Source organism: Bos grunniens, chromosome 10 (genome assembly GCF_055505025.1).
Source record: "Bos grunniens cultivar Pamir isolate PY7600 chromosome 10, Bosgru_T2T1.0, whole genome shotgun sequence".
Classification (NCBI taxonomy): domain Eukaryota; kingdom Metazoa; phylum Chordata; class Mammalia; order Artiodactyla; family Bovidae; genus Bos; species Bos grunniens.
Window position 1 is genome coordinate 21,464,465 of NC_141174.1, and position 20,624 is coordinate 21,485,088.

The following is a 20,624-nucleotide window of genomic DNA, read 5'->3' on the forward strand; positions in this document are numbered from 1 at the left end:
CAGTTCTTAGGGGAGCCAGGAATCTGGGAAGTTGCACATACTGTTGCAGTTATCAGTGAAAATCCAGTTGATTCCACCTTTTTCTAGTCCTTGGTTCTGCTGCATGTGGCCTTGGGATGGTTTTTTAACCTCTCTAAGGCTCAATTTCCTCAAGAGAAAAATGGACTTCATAACTATACCTGTCTCACAGAGTTTTGTGAGGATGACATGAAATTAGGCAATCAAATTCATTAGCAGGGCACTTGGCCCTGAGGAGGTGCTGACACTTGCAGAGTACTATTCTCACTTTTTTGGCCCATCATTTTCGGCTTCAGGCAGCAAAGGCCTGAGAGCAACTTTGTGCCCGTATGTTCTCTCCCAGAATCTGCCCTTGGTGTCTCTACAGAAGCCCCCACCAGTCTCATTTTAGATCTGCCTAATGCCATCCATAGACAGGGATGTGAAACCCCATTCTTAGGAGAGGCTTGCCCACCCCTCAGGCCTCCAGGACCAACCCTGACAAATATAGCAGAAATTACAGGCATCTGATTTCAGGCTACGTGTGTACACTTCGTGTAAGCCAAGCCCCAAACCCTAGTTCTGTTGCTGCATCAAAGGATCATCTCTCTTCCAGACTCCAGGCCCAGAAGAAGCAGCAATTTGGGATACAGCCCCCTCGTATTTTTAGCCTTGAAAACCCCAAAGCCAACATACCAGCGCTCACCCAAGCGTCTGTCACAAACTGTTGTTTGATTTGGGTTGAGAAAATGACAGACTGAGTCCTACACCAAGAACAGAAGGGGGAAAAAAAAAAGAGGGGAGAAAGGGAGTTTTCTTTTCCCTCCACTGCTAACCTCCATCCCCCCTCAACTCCTCCCCTAGGCCTGGGTGGACCCTGCCTGGTTAATCGTCCCCTGCTATATTTAAAAACCACAGATGTGTTTGGTGGAGACTTAATTTCGGGATTGCAGGCAGCGTCTCCTGAGGACAAGGGGAAAGCCGGTGCTGCGCGCCCGCCTGCCCTCCCTCCCCGCTGCTGCCCGGAGCTCTGGACTCCGCGGAATCCAGGTCAGGACGCGCCGCCGTCTTGGAACTGCCGCTGGCGAGGAGGCGCCCGGCGCCAGGCTGCAAAGATTGGGTGGGTGGCCTCGGGCTACGGGTTCCGTCTGCATTCGGTCCTGGGGGCTCTCGGGATGCGAGAGGCGGACTCGGCTCCCCGCTGCTGGTCGGAAAGCTCTCTGAAAATCACCTCCATCGGCGCGCGAGGATAAATATGCGCTGCTAGTCATGCCGTGATAGGGTGACGTTGGGTTTTGGAGGCTTGGAGATTGGCTTTTTGATTTGGCTTCCTCCTGCAGCTTAATGGGCAAAGCTCTCGGCTCGCCCAGAAACCAGACCCTCCGCGCGTCCCCTCCGCCCGCGGCGAGGCCGAGACGAGTCCCGCGGTGACGGCGTGCTAGGGGGAGAGCCGGCGCGCTCCCAGCCCCGGGAAAGCCCCGGCGACGCAGACTGCAAGTCCGGGGTCCTCGGAGCCGCCAGGGCACGCCGGGCCGCTCGCCTTCTTGCCCCCTCCCGGCAGGGATCCCCTTGCTGCGGGCGGCCGGGACTCCGGGCCTCTCCAGGGCTTTAGTCCGAGCCCGCGCCCGAGTCGGGGTTTCCCAGGGGTCTACGGAGGCGTGCTCCCTGCTCCTTAAACCGGTGCCGAGGGACCCCTCCCCAGGCCCCCTGCTCCGGCCCTAGCCCTCGCCCTCCGGATGCGCTGCCCCAAGGCTCCCTGAAAGCTGGCAGCCCACGAGCCCGGCGGGCGGGAGGCGGCGGCGAACTGACATGCCCCGGACGCGGCTGCGGCCGGCGGGCAGCCCGCTGGGGCGATGAGCCGCTGCGGCCGGTGAGGAGCCGGGCGGCGGGGGCATCGCGCACCTTTCTCACCCACCCCCCCTCACTTGCCCACTCCGCCCGAGAGATCGAGAGGAAACGGTGAGTGAAGGGCTGAGCCTCCTGCCCTTCCCCCTCAACCGGCGGCAGAGGCCGGGGAGGCAGAGGTCGGGCGGGGGCGGCGGGGGTTGGTGGTGATGGAGGGGGTGGGTTTGGGGATGTCCCCGTGAGGGTTCCGGCTTGTGAATAACGGTGTTAATTAAGTTCTTTCTCGAGATCATTCACATGAACTGCTTTCCTGCGGGTCTAGTGTCAGAAGAGGTGGCGGGGGAGGGTGCCGCGGAAAGTGTACTGGGATGCAGGCGGTGCTGGGAGGTGGGGTGGGGGGCGTACTGGCAGACTGAGTGCCTCCTGGGAGGTGCGGTGGTAGGTGGGTGGGTGGGTGGGGGGGGGCGCGGTGCAGAGATGCCTGGGCTGGTCGCGGGTTTGTCGGGTTACGGACGGGTGCTCATTAGGGAGGCTGAGCGCCGTGTTCCGTGCTGGATGCCTGTATGCATGTGTGTGCCTGGGCTGTGCCAACGAGTGTTGTGCTCCCGGGGTGGCGAGCGCCCGTGGGGTTTGGGGGCTGCGAGGGGAGCGCGTTACCCACTCGGCGCGCGCCCGCCTGTACGCACGCCCGCGCGCACCCCAACCTCGGGACTCCACCGCCGCGGGTCGGGAACTGCAGCCCCGGCGCACCAGCCCGCGGCGGCCAAGGGGGCGGGGAGAAGGAGGGCTTCTCCCGACCGGTGTTCTCCCGTCCGCGGTGGTCTGGGCGGGCCGGGGCCAGGTGGAGAGACGTGAAGTGTGTAACTCTGCCCCCTCCCCAACCCGCCTCCTCGCCGCCCCACCCCCACCCCCGCTCGCCCACACACCCCTCACCGCCACCACCACACACATGCACACACGCACACAGCCACAGGCCTTCATTCAGAGGCTGGCCTGCTCCTGCAAGACCCTGCCTGACCTGCTCCGAGGACCTGAGCCACTGGGGAGACGAAGAAAGCGATATGTTTCCGGAGGGGAAAAAAGCGATTTTCCCCCGCCTCTTTATTCACTGTGTTTTATTTTTAACTGTGGAGGGAGAGGGTGGGGGTTAAATAGAACAAACGCCTTTAATGCAGTGCCATAAATTTACCCGCTCCCTGCCCGCCTGCCTGCCGCCTGTCTCTCTCTCCCTCTCTGTATCTCCTTGTCCGTCTCTCTCTCTCTCTCTCTCTCTCTCTCTCTCTGTCTGGCGCGCTCTCTCTCTGTCTGTCTTTGGCTCTGTCCCCTGGTGACTAAAAAACAAACCCCGAACGTTTGGTTGTTCGGGCTCCTGGGTAGAAAGATTGAAACTCCGGGTAGTTTGTCAGAAGGGCAGGCCGCAGCTGGGAGCAGGGCCGCGCGCTCTTGAGTGGCCGAGAAACACCCCAGGCGGAGGGAGCTGTGGGTACGTGATAGGAGCACATCCGGCCTGCTGGTGGGGGCCTCGTGGCGACCTGGTGACTCGCAGCCGTGTGTGATTAATCTTCCGCAGCTGTTGTGCCCCGTCCACTTGAGCTGAGCTCTTGTTTACCTCGATTTTCAAATATAGCTGCTGCACCCTGCTTCTCCCTGACGGAGGGAGATCCAAGATCCGCTCAGGCCCTCCCTCCCGCCGGCTCTTCTTCCTGCGGGCCTTGCGGGGTCCGAGTTTGAGAGGAGCCCGCGCCTTCCTGCCGTGCGAGGATCAGAGCTGGGGGTAGCTGTGGTCTCCCAACCCCTCACCGCCATCTGCAATTCCCCTTTGCAGTTTGCACATGCAAGTCCACTCCACGGTTACCTGTTCCTTTAAATAAAATATAGATATGGGGTTGAGAAGAAGCAGGTGGGACCTAAATTTGGTTGAAGTGATTCTCAGACTTCATGAAGATGGGAAGGCTGTTTAGGTGGTTTCCTCTACCTGGGAATGCTTTCTTGCTTTTCCAACACTTCGTCCTTGTCTAATGTACTCCTATTTATCTTTCTGTCCTTAGTTCATTGGTGACTTTCTCAAGGAAGCTTTCCCTACCTTCCCTAAGCCAGATTCCTTTATTTTACACTCCTAACTTGAACCTATTATTTTGAAGTAATTTAAAGATTCACGTTCAATGTATTTATGTGATTGAGCAAGGCCAGTCACGCCTCTGGACAGCAAGCTGCATGAAGGGAGGAAAGAGAGCTGGTGTTTATTCATCTTGTATCCCCAGGACCTGGCAGTGTGCCTGGCATAGAGAAACTACTCCATCCGTGCTGAGTGAATGAATGGAACTAGGAGGAATAAGTTACCTCTTCTCTGATCTCTACTTTGGCATCTCTTGCAGAAGGGCTACAGTCCTTCCCAGGTGGCGCCAGTGGTGAAGAACCCATCTGCCAATGCAGGAAAGGAGAGAAGATGCAGGTTTGATCCCTGGGTTGGGAAGATCCAACCCTAGATCCCCTAGAGAAGGGCATGGCAACCCCCTGCAATATTCTTGCCTGGAGAATCCCATGGACAGAGGAGCCTGGCGGGCTACAGTCTATGGGGTCACAAAGAGTCGGACACCGCTGAAGTGACTGAGCATGCACACGAATGGCCCTGCAGAGCCTCCTGGTCAGAGAAGGAAGAATAGGGCCAGCAAACTGACCCTGTAAAAAAACACCCCTGAAGCCAAGGGAGTGTCCCCCTGATCCAGCCCTGCCCTGTCCCGGTGCAAGGCGGCCCCTTGTACAGTCCCTGGTGTAGTTACTGGTATTGTCCATGGGTAGTCATTGTGGCAGAGAAGGCAATGGCACCCCACTCCAGTACTCTTGCCTGGAAAATCCCATGGGTGGAGGAGCCTGGTAGGCTGTAGTCCATGGGGTCGCTAGGAGTTGGACACGACTGAGTGACTTCACTTTCACTTTTCACTTTCATGCATTGGAGAAGGAAATGGCAACCCACTCCAGTGTTCTTGCCTGGAGAATCCCAGGGATGGAGGAGCCTGGTGGGCTGCGGTCTCTGGGGTCACACAGAGTCAGACACGACTGAAGCAACTTAGCAGCAGCAGCAGCAGCAGTCATTGTGGGCATTATTCCTCAGTCTCCCTGGTCCAGTCACTCACTGCCGACAATCTGGATTTGGAGGAATGTGTCACACAGCTTCTCTTCAAGCTACCAAGATTGGCTCAAAAGAGAAAATCACTCCCTTTGCACTCAAGCCTGGTTGCTTTGCTTGGAAGTTCAAACGTTTGATGAGTTTCAGAAATACATTTGACTCCAAAAAAGAAAGCCTTCATTGATTCAACCAATCAGTTATTTATTCAATAAATATTCAACAATCCCCTTGGCCAAGTTTGCTGGGTACAGAGGCAAATAAAATAGGATGTTTCCTTTCCACATAAACACACACTCATCCCAGCAGGGATAACCAACTAGTGAACACACAATTACCATTTAAACTGACTCCTGTCTGTGAAGGCTACATCCCAGGTGCAGTGAAAATGTAGGAAGATCACGTCTCTAGGGGGTCTTACGGAGAATTTCTAGGGATAGCTGATCCCAGAAAGACAGGCTAGGAAGGAGCTGGCTTTGGTGAAAGTAGGGAGGGGAATGGTGGGGGAGAAAGGTCTTTGAGTGAAAGGATCAGTATGTGCTGTGCTGTGCTTAGTTCAGTTCAGTTCAGTCGCTCAGTCATGTCCGACTCTTTGCAACCCCATGAATCTTAGCACGCCAGGCCTCCCTGTCCATCACCAACTCCCGGAGTTCACTCAGACTCACGTCCATTGAGTCAGTGATGCCATCCAGCCATCTCATCTTCTGTCGTCCCCTTCTCCTCCTGCCCCCAATCCCTCCCAGCATCAGAGTCTTTTCCAATGAGTCAACTCTTCACATGAGGTGGCCAAAGTACTGGAGTTTCAGCTTTAGCATCATTCCTTCCAAAGAAATCCCAGGGCTGATCTCCTTCAGAATGGACTGGTTGGATCTCCTTGCAGTCCAAGAGACTCTCAAGAGTCTTCTCCAACACCACAGTTCAAAAGCATCAATTCTTTGGCGCTCAGCCTTCTTCATAGTCCAACTCTCACATCCATACATGACCACAGGAAAAACCATAGCCTTGACTAGACGGACCTTTGTTGGCAAAGTAATGTCCCTGCTTTTCAATATGCTATCTAGGTTGGTCATAACTTTCCTTCCGAGGAGTAAGCATCTTTTAATTTCATGGCTGCAGTCACCATCTGCAGTGATTTTGAGCCCCCCAAAATAAAGTCTGACACTGTTTCCACTCTTTCCCCATCTATTTGCCATGAAGTGATGGGACCAGATGCCATGATTTTCGTTTTCTGAATGTTGAGCTTTAAGCCAACTTTTTCACTCTCCTCTTTCACTTTCATCAAGAGGCTTTTGAGTTCCTCTTCACTTTCTGCCATAAGGGTGGTGTCATCTGCATATCTGAGGTTATTGATATTTCTCCCGGCAACCTTGATTCCAGCTTGTGTTTCTTCCAGTCCAGCATTTCTCATGATGTACTCTGCATAGAAGTTAAATAAGCAGGGTGACAATATACAGCCTTGACGTACTCCTTTTCCTATTTGGAACCAGTCTGTCATTCCATGTCCAGTTCTAACTGTTGCTTCCTGACCTGCATACAAATTTCTCAAGAGGCAGGTCAGGTGGTCTGGTATTCCCATCTCTTTCAGAATTGTCCACAGTTTATTGTGATCCACACAGTCAAAGGCTTTGGCATAGTCAATAAAGCAGAAATAGATGTTTTTCTGGACTCTCTTGCTTTTTCCATGATCCAGCAATTTGATCATGGAAATTTGGCAATTTGATCTCTGGTTCCTCTGCCTTTTCTAAAACCAGCTTGAACATCTGGAAGTTCATAGTTCACGTAGTGCTGAAGCCTGGCTTGGAGAATTTTGAGCATTACCTTACTAGCATGTGAGATGAGTGCAATTACGTGGTAGTTTGAGCATTCTTTGGCATTGCCTTTCTTTGGGATTGGAATGAAAACTGACCTTTTCCAGTCCTGTGGCCACTGCTGAGTTTTCCAAATTTGCTGGCATGTTGAGTGCAGCACTTTCACAGCATCATCTTTCAGGATTTGAAATAGCTCAACTGGAATTCCATCACCTCCACTAGCTTTGTTCGTAGTGATGCTTTCTAAGGCCCACTTGACTTCACATTCCAGGATGTCTGGCTTTAGGTCAGTGATCACACCATCGTGATTATCTGGGTCGTGAAGATCTTTTTTTGTACAGTTCTTCTGTGTATTCTTGCCACCTCTTCTTAATATCTTCTGCCTCTGTTAGGTTCATACCATTTCTGTCCTTTATCGAGCCCATCTTTGCATGAAATATTCCCTTGGTATCTCTGATTTTCTTGACGAGATCTCTAGTCTTTCCCATTCTGTTGTTTTCCACGATTTCTTTGCACTGATCGCTGAGGAAGGCTTTCTTATCTCTTCTTGCTATTCTTTGGAACTCTGCATTCAGATGCTTATATCTTTCCTTTTTTCCTTTGCTTTTTGCTTCCCTTCTTTTCACAGCTATTTGTAAGGCCTCCCCAGACAGCTATTTTGCTTTTGAATTTCTTTTCCATGGGGATGGTCTTGATCCCTGTCTCCTGTACAATGTCACGAACCTCATTCCATAATTCATCAGGCACTCTATCTATCAGATCTAGGCCCTTAAATCTATTTCTCACTTCCACTGTATAATCATAAGGGATTTGATTTAGGTCATACCTGAATGGTCTAGTGGTTTTCCCTACTTTCTTCAATTTAAGTCTGAATTTGGCAATAAGGAGTTCATGATCTGAGCCACAGTCAGCTCCTGGTCTTGTTTTTGTTGACTGTATAGAGCTTCTCCATCTTTGGCAGCAAAGAATATAATCAATCTGATTTCAGTGTTGACCATCTGGTGATGTCCATGTGTAGAGTCTTCTCTTGTGTTGTTGGAAGAGGGTGTTTGTTATGACCAGTGCATTTTCTTGGCAAAACTCTATTAGTCTTTGTCCTGCTTCATTCTGTATTCCAAGGCCAAATTTGCCTGTTCCAGGTGTTTCTTGACTTCCTACTTTTGCATTCCAGTCCCCTAAAATGAAAAGGACATCTTTTTTGGGTGTTAGTTCTAAAAGGTCTTGTAGGTCTTCATAGAACCGTTCAACTTCATCTTCAGCGTTACTGGTTGGGGCATAGACTTGGATTACTGTGATATTGCTGTGCTCAATCATGTCCAACTCTTTGAAACCCCCTGGACTGTAGCCCACCAGGCTCTGTCCATGGGATTTCCCAGGACAGAATACTGGAGTGGGTTGCCATTTCCTACTCCAGGGGATCTTCCCCACCCAGAGATCGAACCTGCATCAGTCTCCTGCATTGCAGGCAGATTCTTTATTGCTGAGTGGTCAGGGAAGCCCTGAAGGGATCAGTATGCAAAGGCCTAAAGTGGACAAGAGCTCTTTCAAATGACTAAAGACTGAGGGTAAAGTTCAGAGAGATGAGTTTAGAGAAGTTCTAGGGGCCAGATCTTGAAGGACTTGTACTTCATGCTAAGGTTTTCCACTGAGTTTCCAGTGGGGACTTAGGAAGGTTTTCAGTGCTGAAGTGCATGGTCAGATCTGCGTTTTAGATAGTGCATCAAGACCAGAATGTAGCGAGAGGAAGCAGGGGACTATTGCAGAACCCTTGTGCGTTGTCATCCTGCTGGCCTAGGAGGGAGGGCTAGGGGGGTCCTCTTTCTGTTTCAGCATACAAACCAGAGCTGTCCTTCTAGGAAGGAATTTCCCTATTTTCTTTAATGAGATTGGTTTGTGTTCAGTTGTCTCTGTTTTTTTGGATGGGCACTCTAAACCCAACACTGGGTAGACCACTTCAAGAGAAAGGAAAAATGGCTCCAGCATGTCTAAGACACTCTTCCCAGTCAGCTGAGCTGCCCAGCAAGGTGGACCCCTAAAGATCTGAGATCTGTGGGTCCTGGGGAAGGTCTTGAGCAGGAAGGTCAGGGGTAAGAAGGATTGCAATCCATAGAGACTATTGAACAAGACATCTAGATAGGAAGAATCACATGTATATGTACATTTTTATAATATGAAGAGTTGCTGCTGCTGCTAGGTCGATTCAGTCATTTTCTGACTCTGTGCGACCCCATAGATGGCAGCCCACCAGGCTCCCCATCCCTGGGATTCTCCAGGCAAGAACACTGGAGTGGGTTGCCATTTCCTTCTCCAGTGCATGAAAGTGAAAAGTGAAAGTGAAGTCGCTGAGTCGTGTCCAACTCCTAGTGACCCCATGGACTGCAGCCCACCAGGCTCCTCTGCCCACAGGATTTTCCAGGCAAGAGTACTGGAGTGGGGTGCCATCGCCTTCTAGAGGCTAATTCCTGAATCAAGTGTATTTAGATGTGGTATACAGGGTCATGTCTACTAAGAAAACAGCTCTTGGAATGGGTCAGGTAGCATTTACTGCCTTGATGTCTGAATGACAAATAGTGCTTTCCTGGTTGTGTACAGGAATGCTGGGTCATGTTGGGACTGGATCCGGAAATGGGTCTGGAAACTGTATTCCTGCCCAGGCTTCTACATGGCAGTTTCCAAATCACTTGAGAGGAGAAGATGTCCAGGTTACACACCACTTTGTTCATCCTAGAGAATGAACCAAGTAGTGTGAGCTTGCACACTCTTCCTTTGCACCCTGATCTCCCAACTTTGTTCTCCACCCTTACTTGTCACTGGTCTCACAATTTAAAAGTTCTCCCTTCCCTTCCTGCCCAGTGTCCCTCCTGCCCTGCCTTCATCAGCCTGCCCTGAGCTCTTTCCTTTTGAGCACTGAATCCCCTCCATCTAATTGTAAGCATGCTCAACATCCTAGCAAGAATATCCCTTTGTTCACTTCCTCCCGTCATTTTCTCCTCCCATCTTGCTTTCCACACACTCTTGAAATTTTAGAGTAGACATCTGTTTCTATTTCCCCATCACTCATTCATTCACTTAGTCCCTTGCTTTCTCATTTTTTCCTACCTTCTGCCCAACTCTCACTCACCAAGGACTTCTCATTCCCCCAAATATAACTTATTCCTGATTTCCCCCAACCTCCATCAGAAAAAATTGATCATTAGCTCCGTGAAACTTCCCCCTCTTGACTTCTATCGCACAGAACCTCTCCAGGTTCCACTAGCTCTCTAGGTGGGCCCTCTTTCACTTCATCTCCAAGATCCTCTCCTCCCTCCCAGTTTTCTCCCACAGGTTTGCTGTCACACCTCAGGCTGCAAAAGTTACAGCCACTGTGTGTGATAAAGTGCTCCATTAAGATGGAAAAGGCATTAAATTTGTACTGTAAGATATTCTGGGGGCTTCCCTGGTAGCTCAGTCGGTAAAGAATCTGCCTGCAGTGCGGGAGACCCAGGTTCGATCCCTGGATTCGGAAGATCCCCTGGAGAAGGAAATGGCAAACCACTCCAGTATTCTTGCCTGGGAAATCCCATAGACAGAGGTGTCTGGCAGGCTATATAGTCCATGGGATTGCAAGAGTCCAACATGACTTAGCGACTAAACCACCACCAACCACCATAAGATATTCTGAGTGAGAGAATGAAAGAGAATACACTCACACAACTTTTATTACAGTATACTGTTATAATTGTTCTATTTTATTATTAGTTATTATTGCTAACCTATTTCAGTTCAGTTCAGTTCAGTTCAGTCGCTCAGTCACATCCAACTCTTTGTGACCCCCTGGACTGCAGCATGCCAGGCCTTGCTGTCCATCACCAACTCCCAGAGTTTACTCAAATTCATGTCCATTGAGTCGGTGATGCCATCCAACCATCTCATCCTCTGTCGTCCCCTTCTCCTTCCTCCTTCAATCTTTCTGGGCCTAATTTGGAAATTTAACTGTAAATGTGTATATACAGGGAAAAACATAGTATACATAGAATTAAGTACTATTTGCAATATCAGACATCCACTTGGGGGCCTTAGAATTTATCCCACACAGATAAAGGAGCACTATTGTGTTCCTTACATCTGTTCAGTCCATGCCTCTCTTCCCTATCCCTACTACCACGACCTCAGTATGGATTTGACAACCTCTAACATAATAATAATGATAATTATAATAGAAATTATTATTATAGCAGCCAACATTTGTATGTTTGCAACAGAGTAAAGCTACTGTATTCAAAGTGCCCAACATTGAGTTTTCCCACTCAGTCCTTACCGTACCTGTAAAAAAAATAACTTTCTAAGCTATATTATTATGATGATACTATAAACAGTAACTTTCTAACATCTTCCCAACTTCATTCTTCCAGTCCTTCAATTCACTTTAGTGGCTATTATAAGATTGCCCTCCTAAAACCCTAGTCTAGGCTTGTCATTTTCCCACACAAAAGCCTTGAAGGGCCTCTCACTTTTTGCCCGAGTCCGACTCCTAATATTCAAGGTCCTCCTTGGCCTGCTTCACCACTCCACTTCTAGTCTCACTTCTTACAGTTCCCATGTGGGCACCTAAGTACTCTTGTCCTTTCTTCTTCTGCGCTTTTGTTCATGGTTTGCCCTTCACTAAGAATCCTACTGTTCTTCAGTTCAAATGCCTCTTTCTGATGGGAAGACTGTGAAGAAGCAGTCTCTTATTCTGAATTTTGATGACGCAGCATCTGTTTTTCACAAGTCCCTTATATTTATTTAAATGCAGATTTTTTATTATTAAAAAATATATGTATTTTTCATCTTGAGACTCACCTTCTTCCTGGACCAAGTCCTTTCTCTCTCTCCCACTTCTTGTTGTATGGTACCTGAAACACAGTGGCTCATCAATGAAAAATGAATAACCTACCTCACTCTTGAGGCAGGTGGACTAAAAGCAAGAAAGAGAATCTGTCCTATTTATCATAAAAGGAGCCAGTGAAGGAATAAAAAAATCAACCCAGGAATGGGCAATGTGGTATCACAGAAGATGCATTGAACAAGTGGCAAGAACAGTATATTTTAGTTGTTATTTCTTCTGACAACTACAGGCAAAACCCTTTGCTGCTTTCTGGGCCTCACATTCCTTACCTTTAAAAAATGCTATGTTGGATGTGTTGACTTTTAATCTACTTCCCTGACAATTCTGTGTTCTGTGGGTCTGGTTCCACAGCTTATAGATCACCTCCTACTAAGAATGTTATTCATGCTGATCACATCTTTTGCTTCAGAGCTTTCCAGCTGCAATTTGAAGCCCCCAGTGTGTCTGTTATTACATTGGGTCTCTAGAGGTGAGATGAGCAGCCAACCCAACTATCTGGCTGTCTGGGCTACAAGGCATCCTGAGCTGCTTGAGGGTCTGGTGGCCTGAGCTTGGCCCTCCTGTGTGGAGTCCCTTCCCACTGCAACCCTCCAGGGCATTCTCAGAATCGGCCCCCAAATGCTCCAGACAGGTCAGTCTCAAGTCCTGTGCTTCTGCTTTTCCTTTTCCATCCAGGAAGGATGTATTTGGATCCATGTAGACTCTGTTGTGGAGAAGACAATGGCAACCCACTCCAGTACTCTTGCCTGGCAAATCCTATGGATGGAGGAGTGGGATTTGGTGGGCTGCAGTCCACGGGGTCGCTAGGAGTCGGACACGACTGAGCGACTTCACTTTCACTTTTCACTTTGATGCATTGGAGAAGGAAATGGCAACCCACTCCAGTGTTCTTGCCTGGAGAATCCCAGGGACAGGGGAGCCTGGTGGGCTGCCGTCGGTGGGGTCGCACAGAGTCGGACACAACTGAAGCGACTTAGCAGCAGCAGCAGCAGACTCTGTTGAGAGTCCACCTGGAATCCCTTTGCCCAGCGGCTTTCCAAAGGTTCTGCTTACTTCCTATCATATCACTATACTCCCCCCTCTAGGATTCAGGAAGAATCACCTTGAGTCCGTGCCTTCCAGACTCTCAGGAGGAACTAATGGGGGAGTCAACTTCGAGGGGAATCATTAATGACCAGCCCGTGTGTGTGCTCTAAAGTAGAGGAAGAATGGGACTTCCCTGATGGTCTAGTGGTTAAGACTCCTCCTTTCCATCGCAGGGGGCAGTGGGTTCGATCCCTGGTCAGGTAGAGAGAGATCACGGCTGCCAAGACAGCAGCTGGATCTGCTGGAAGTCCTAGGAGTCTGCTCCTAGCGCCCTCTTGTGAAAGAAGGGCCCAGAACATCCCTGGAGTTGAGTGTACAAGAGACTCTCCCAGCCATGTATCAGAGAGACAACTCTGAGTGCTTGCCCGGGTCCATTTGCTCTTCCTTTGGGCACTGATATGATTTAATCCCATATTTTAACATTTAAAAATTAAGAGAACTAAATGCTATTAAAAAATAGATCAGTCTCCTGGAGAATGAGCTGAGGAAAAGGTACATAAAAGTACCAGCTTTTATGACCAGCTTTCCCTTCATGGGTAGGCAGTAGGGCAGAGGGATGTCAGCCCTCTCTCTGTGGATAATTCCAAAAGATAGAGCCCAAGTCATTTTCTCTGGGAACACATAAAGGTGGGAACGATACCCCTTCAGGCTGCTCTGGGCTTCTCACACCCCTGGCCCAGCCCTGATTTCCTTTCAGTAATAGGGAATGTTGTCTCTTGGTCTTTGCTGACATGATGCTTTTCCAGGTTGGTGGAGGGGGACCCCCTGAAAGCTGGAGGACCAAGGTTATGTTCTGACTCCGTTATTTCTTGGCTTAGAAACTCTAGGCAGCTAACTGAGCCTCTGTTTCTTCATCATTGTGAACATCCTCGTGAGGACTGAATGGGAGCAAGAAGGCCTTTGTCCACTGTTGGTACAGACCATCACTTGATATTTGTTGAGGGAATAGTGCACTATGAGTGTTGGCTATTATGAGGCCACACACTCTGGAGGAGAAGTAAGGTGCTCATGAGAGGACTAACGTAGGCAGAATGAAATGCGTTTAGAGACAGTCTCCCAACCGCCTTCCAAATACTTTGTGGTCCTGTTGGTGCTTTCAAATGAGCAGAACTGCCAGTTCTCTGAGATCATTGGTTGTAACCATTTACCTCTCTACCCCAAGGCTTCCCAGAAGCTTGATATCTCCTCTCACAGGTGCATCTTTCCAAAAACGCTTAGTCCTGCAGAGTGAGCACTGATCTCTTCGACAAATGCTGACACTCACTCTGCCAGGCTGCAGTCAAGCAGCCTGAGAATATCGTGGTGAGAAAAAAGATCAAGTTGTCTGCTCCCATGAAGTTTATATTGTATGATAAACCAGTAAACAAATAGAAAAGCAATGATTCCAGCCAGTGGGGTGCTCTGAAGAAAAGAAAAGAGTGGGAATTCCCTGATGGTCCAGTGGTTCAGACTCTGCACTTCCACTGCAGGGGGCACAATTCGATCCCTGGTCAGGGAACTGAGATCCTGCAAGCAGGATCAAGTTGTGAGCTTTCAAAGATGCAAACATGCATTCCATCAACATTAGGCATGAGTGAAATTGCAGCTTGCCCTCCATCTCCTATAGCTGAGGATCCTTCAGCTCTACCATCTCCCAGCTCTTCACCCTCCTCCAGTCAGTAATTCTTCTTGTCTGTTCACTTGATGCCAGCCCCTGTATGCCAGCTGTTGTACTGTACCCCTGTACTTTTCAAGGTACTGTACTGTAAGATTTTAAGTGTTGTTGCTTGTTTTTTAATGAATTATTTGTGTGAAAAGTTTTATAAACCTATTGCTGTGTAGTGCTGTATAGCCAGTTGTGTTCGTTGAGTACCTAGGCTAACTTTGTTGGACTTAGGAACAAATTGGACTTACAAATGCACTCTTGGAAAGGAACTCATTTGTATGTAAGGTACTTAACTGTATCTGATTTACATTTTAAAAAGATGGTAGTTGCTGTTTTTCTGGAGCACAGACTGTAACAGATGTGGCAAGATTGGCAGCTTTGCATTAGTCCAGGTAAAAGATATAATATTGAACCTCCAGTAGCTGGAAAAGAGTGTGACATACAGTTGGCACCCAATAAACGAGAACACATCCAAGATTCTGTGGACCAACTGAAAACAGAAGATTCTGATAGTGAAAGAGGGATGAAGAGACACTGGCACCAAACCGCATCAGGCACCATCGTCATCCCAGTAGTCCTGCAGGGTTTTTCCTGTAAGGATTTCCAGGACTGAAGAAATGTGAGCTGGAAAATTCGACAAAATTGGTCAGACTTAGATAGCTGTATAGCTTTAGGGACATCTGTGACTGTGAGACAGATGGAGCCAGGAGAATTAGGGGCTCTAGTGAAGAAGGCCCTAGAGCTCCAACAAAGGACCAGAATGCTCCTCAGTCTTGTCAAGGTAGTAACCATTTGTTGGCTCAATAGTCCAAACTGTTCTGAGTCTGGGCTTCCAAGTGGCACAGTGGTAAAGAACCTGCCTGCCGATGTAAGAGACGCAAAAGACACAGGTTTGATCTCTGGGTTGGAAAGATCTCTTGGAGTAGGAAATGACAACCTGCTCTGGTATTTTTGCCTGGAAAATTCCATGGACAGAGTAGCCTGGTGGGCTACAGTCTATTGGGTCACAATGAGTTGGACACAACTGAGCACACACACATACACACACACACACACACACACACACGCACACGTATTGATTCTACTTTTGAAAATGGTCTAAACCCTGCCTCCCCTCAGCAGGCCTGCTCTCATTGCCTGTGTTCAGGTTCTGATCACATCTCACTCAAATACTTTGAGAGTCTCTGAACTGGTCTTCCTGCCCCTAGTCTTGCCCCACCTTCATTCACATATCTAGTTTCTGCATTGTTGTCAGTCTAGGTCTCCATCCAAAGGAAAAACAATGATCTTGTCCCTCCTGTGATTAAAAGACTCTCAGTACTTCCTTTGGAGAAGGAAATGGCAACCCACTCCAGTGTTCTTGCCTGGAGAATCCCAGGGACAGGGGAGCCTGCTGGGCTGCCGTCTACGGGGTTGCACAGAGTCGGACACGACTGAAGTGACTTAGCAGTAGCAGCAGTACTTCCTTATTACCACCAAGGTAACGACCAAATTCCTTGACTGGGCATACAAAGCCTTTCACAAACAATTCCTCACTGATTGCTGCAGCTTCTCTCAGCTCTCTCAAATGCCCTGCCCTTCAGTCACCCTGCCCACCTTTCTTTAAACAGACATTGCTTGTTGAGGCTGACCTGCTCTTTAGCATGGCTTTCTCTTACCTATTTGAGGTGCAGTGGCTTTGACCCAGTTAACTCATGTTCATTCTTCAACTCCTAGATCCAAAGTTGCCTGGTCCATGAAGTGACCCTGCTGGTCCCAGGCAGCACTTGACCTTCCTTCCTCTGCCCTGTCTTGGCACATGCTTCCAAGTCTAGGACTTTCTTTTTCTTTTTTTGGTAATTTGGTTTTCTGTCACTGTTCTCCAGTGAAGTGTGTGGTCCTCAGGGGGGATTACATATTTGTTCATATAACTCAAATTAGAAAAACCTTGCTCACAGCATCCCTAACAGATGGGATGCTCCATTTGAACACTGCCAAGAGTGGGAGAAATCACTAGCTATTATGCCTTCTATTTTTGTACATTTATTCATGGATCTATTCATTCACTAAGTATATACTGAGCACCCACTCTATGCCAGGCACTGATATAGATGGCAGGGATACAGAAATACCAAACAGATAAAAATTGCTACCCTCTAGGAACTTTTATTCTAAGTTCTTTTGAATGTGCAAAAAAAGAGTTGGGTACCTTCTCATCTGATTCAGTGGAAGTCGACCTGTACCACACGGACTCAGTTTCATACCTGTGCATGCATGTATACGTGAATAAATGAATCACGGAGCAAACAAAGATGGCGTGAGGAAAACATGGAGAAGTCAACATAAGATACCATCCATGAAAAGGAAAATACTTTGAAACATGTCTTGCTGAAAATGGGATGAGCAGCTTCATTTTCCTGTGTGGATAAGGGAACTCTGGGTCTTCTCTGTTTCTTCAGTAAAAGTGTAGATTAAGCTAACAGCAGGTTTAGGGAGAGACAGTGGGGAAATCTACTTCTATGGGTAGGGAGTTGATGCTCTTTGTCATTGGCAGGGTATGAAAGGAAGTTAGAGTCCAGGAGGGTGGATGTTTGTCTAGTGTATAGAAAGGCTTTGTGGTACACCCACTTATGAGTCAACTCATGATACACTAAGAGTCCTTCTTTTGGTTCAGAGAAATTCCGTAATGGTTGGAATCCCTGAGATGCAAATGTCTTTCATAGTTAGTCTGTGTTCCTTTTATTCTCCCCCAGGATTCTCAACCTTGGCTGTACCTGTAAATCAACTAAGGAACTTTTAAAAAGTCTAAATATTGAGACTTCACTCCCAGAGAGTCCAAAACTTAGGTCTGGAGTAAGATCCAGATACCTCTATTTTTCAGAGCTCCAAAGTTATTCTAATGCACAGCCCTCTTTAGCGTGTGACCCTGGTTCCATTATTGCCTCCAATGTGGGGGATGACTTACATGCAGATGTAGATCCAACAGCTGGAGAAGCAGAACTTAAATTAGGTGAGCAAGGCCCTTTCTTCCTTTCACTCTGGTCCCCTTGCATGCTTTGTGATTCTCCAGATCTGTGAAGGACTCATAGACAGCAAAGTCCTCTGGCCTCTAGAGAGTGTGGTAAACCTTTGAGTAGAATCAACAAGCCTTGGAATCATAGAATTTTGGAGGCAGGGAGGATATTAGAGATCAGATCCAACCTCTTAGCCCTCTGAACTGAGTGTGATAACTTGCTAGAAAAGAAAAGTCCCTATATTGAGGGGGAATCCCTCAGGGAGTTTCTCTAAGTGTGTAGGAGATGGACATGCAGACAGATCAGCCCAGGTTAATGTGATGATGTGTGACAAGTGCTTTAGTGGTCATCAAAGGGCTAGAGGAACACAGGGGAGAAAATGACTCAGTTGGAAGGTAGAGGAAGAGGGTGTTATCAGGGAAGGCTTCCCAGAGGAGTAGAGATTTCCAGGGCTGTAGGTTCTTGACTTGAGGGCTCCAGATTCCGATCCTGTTTTTCCACCTTCACTTTTAGACTTTGGCATTTGACACACCAAGTTTCATAGCTCAGCTGTGCTACTCAGCTAGTGGACCTGGGTAAATTAGTAATCTTTGGGCCCAAGTCTCCTCATCTCTAAAACAGTTAACGCTAACTAAATCATTGTGGGATCCTTAGGTCTTACACAGAAGCTATAGAAATGCCTGATGCAGTGCCACCCATAGAGTAAAGAATACTTAATGAAGAGATAGGATTGTTGTGATCATTTTAAAGTCCTTTATTTATATACAGCATGAGGAGATTGAGGCTTGCTGGTGCTTCCTCTTTGTGTGTGGCAGTGCCTAGGAGAAGGCCAGCTGGGTTTTATGAAGTTATCATATGACTTGGATGCCATTAAGGGTTTGGAGGCTTTGAGGAAGGCAAAATGTGACAATTGCATGGGAACAGAGAAGCAAGAATCGTGGAATATCAACCACACATACTACTGCAAGGTCCTCGATATTATAAAACCGTGATGTATTGCAGCCACTGTCCGTAAGGTTAGAGGCAGCGGTGCAGTGACCAACTTGAGAGCTTAGAGCAGAACAAGAAAAAGAGTAACTTCCCATGACATCGTCATAGTATCATGCCCATAATTCCTTGTTTGTCTCTATCCTTCGTTAGAAGAAAATGTCAAATGGTTGGGGATGTGGTGTAGCACTTTCACGGGTGTATGCTCAGTCACAAGCGCAGTGCTTGGTTCACAATGGGCATTCAAAGAGCAGTTGTTTAAAAAATGAGTTTGATGCAAGGTGCTTTTGGTAAAGCCAGATTGTAGGCTCTCCTTGCCTTTGGGGGCCCTCCTTTCCTACCGTGCTCCCTTAATCTCTTCTCTTCTGACATCTCCGGGGGAGTGGCTGGCTCTCACACTGCTCTGGGCCGACCTAACTGAAATATGTGCCTTCACTTCTTTGCCTGTTGTGGAGATGGACCTGCCTGCCATCAAAGCATTTTTGACTCAAAGCAACTATGGAGATTATCCAACCCCACATGGATTTTCTGGATGAGGAAGCTGATGCCGTTAAGAGTTCTCTAACTCTTTGAAGTCTCATAGCTTGTTGAGGCAGAGCTAGGAAGAAAGTTCTTGCCTCTTGCTTTCAGATTTGGGGCTCTTCTACTGTTTCAGGCTGCCTTGGAGTACGTACCATCTCCAAGTTCATAGTGAGGGCTCCATATCCAGAAAAACTCACCCTCCCTTCCCCAGGCCCTTTGCTTTTCAAAGGGCTACCCAAACCCAAAGCATCTACCTAGCATGGTGGTTAATGCCAAGTACTGTAGAGTCAGACTGCCAGAATTCAAGAGCTTATTTGTCTACTTACCATGCGACTTCACTTTCACTTTTCACTTTCATGCATTGGAGAAGGAAATGGCAACCCACTCCAGTATTCTTGCCTGGAGAATCCCAGGGACAGAGGAGCCTAGTGGGCTGCCGTCTATGGGGTGGCACAGAGTTGGACACCACTGATGCAACTTAGCAGCAGCAGCAGCAACCATGATTTGGGCAAATTCTTTAACCTTTGTAAATTCAAATTTGCTTATCCCCTGGAGAAGGGAATGGCTATCCATTCCAGTATTCTTGCTTGGAGAATCCAATGGACAGAAAAGCCTGGTAGGCTACAGTCCATGGGGTTGCAAAGAGTTGGACACGACTGAGCAACTAACACTTTCACTTTCAAAATGGGCGTGACGATAATACTAACTTTTTTTACTTGGAATATTCAAAGCTATCATAATGGACGAAAAGCAGCATCCTTACATTTTCTTCCTTGGATCCAAGTTCCGATTGTGGCAGCCAAACTACCTAAGTAGCCGAGGTTGCGTCTTTCCTACTTGAGTGCCGGAAATTTAGTTCCTGTGTTCCTGGGAGAGCTTTGCCATGGAGAGGACTCTGCAGTCTCTCAGCCCCTGTAGGCAGAGGAAGTCCAGGAGAAGATGCAGTGTTCTTGGACTCGGATGGCACTTCAGATCCAGTGCAGCCTGGCTGCACCTAAAACTTTAATGTAAATTGGCTGTGACGTCTGTGCAGGGGCCCAGATTTAGAAGCAGAGCAGGATGCGTCTACCCAGGCTGGTGACAGACCCGGAGCAGTGTTCCCATTGGAGAAAGTGGAGGGCGTAGCAAGAGGGAGAATTTGCTCAGTCTGGCCTGGTGGCTCTGTTTTATTAATGATCTGGAAGAGCAGAGGAAAGTGACTTTAATTAAATTTGCCAGTGATATTAAAAGATGTCAGGAGCCACTGCTGAGGACACAGACACCTTGCAGATGGCCCTGGGGGGTTTAGGAAAATAATCCAGGGAAAAAATGAGAGGCCGTGGGCTGAGCTGAGGGGTCAGAGGGTCATCACATGCAGAATGTACCCTCGGCCCACCCTCTTTATCTGTATCTGTTCTATTTCCAATAGATTTCTGACTGATCTTCCTGCTTTGGTTTTGTCCCACTTACAGCCACCCTAAAACCTATCTAGCCAAATTGGTTTTTCTGGAATACCATGTCATTCTCTGTTCAAAATCCTATCATTGGCTTTTCACTGCCCTTAGGATAAAATCCCATCTTCTCAGCCTGGCATATAAGACTTGCCATGAATTGGGTCCTCCCTCTGTGTCCAGCCTCTTCTGTCCCTCCTGCCTCACACTCATTTGCCTGTAATCCTATGTATACAGAGGGCTTTCCTGCCCCACGTCTTTGCTTCGGCTGTTCTCTTTGACTCAGATGCCCTTCCCATGTTCTTTCTTTTTTTTTTCTC

General features: G+C 48.2%; 1 protein-coding gene across 7 annotated transcripts in view; it reads left to right on the top strand.

Annotated features, from left to right (window-relative positions):
• Positions 1 to 929: 929 nt before the first annotated feature.
• The window catches only part of SLC8A3 (solute carrier family 8 member A3), a 168,107-nt gene continuing 148,412 nt past the window's right edge, over positions 930 to 20,624 (top strand). For 5 of the 7 annotated variants that reach the window (XR_015134093.1, XR_015134092.1, XR_015134094.1 and 2 more), the window contains exon 1: positions 1,820 to 1,956. The gene's annotated coding sequence lies outside the window, so the exon portion shown is untranslated. Of the gene's footprint in view, positions 1,048 to 1,410; positions 1,957 to 20,624 lie in introns of those variants that run through there. The other 2 variants (XM_086320004.1, XM_086320006.1) reach the window with 2 other exon arrangements.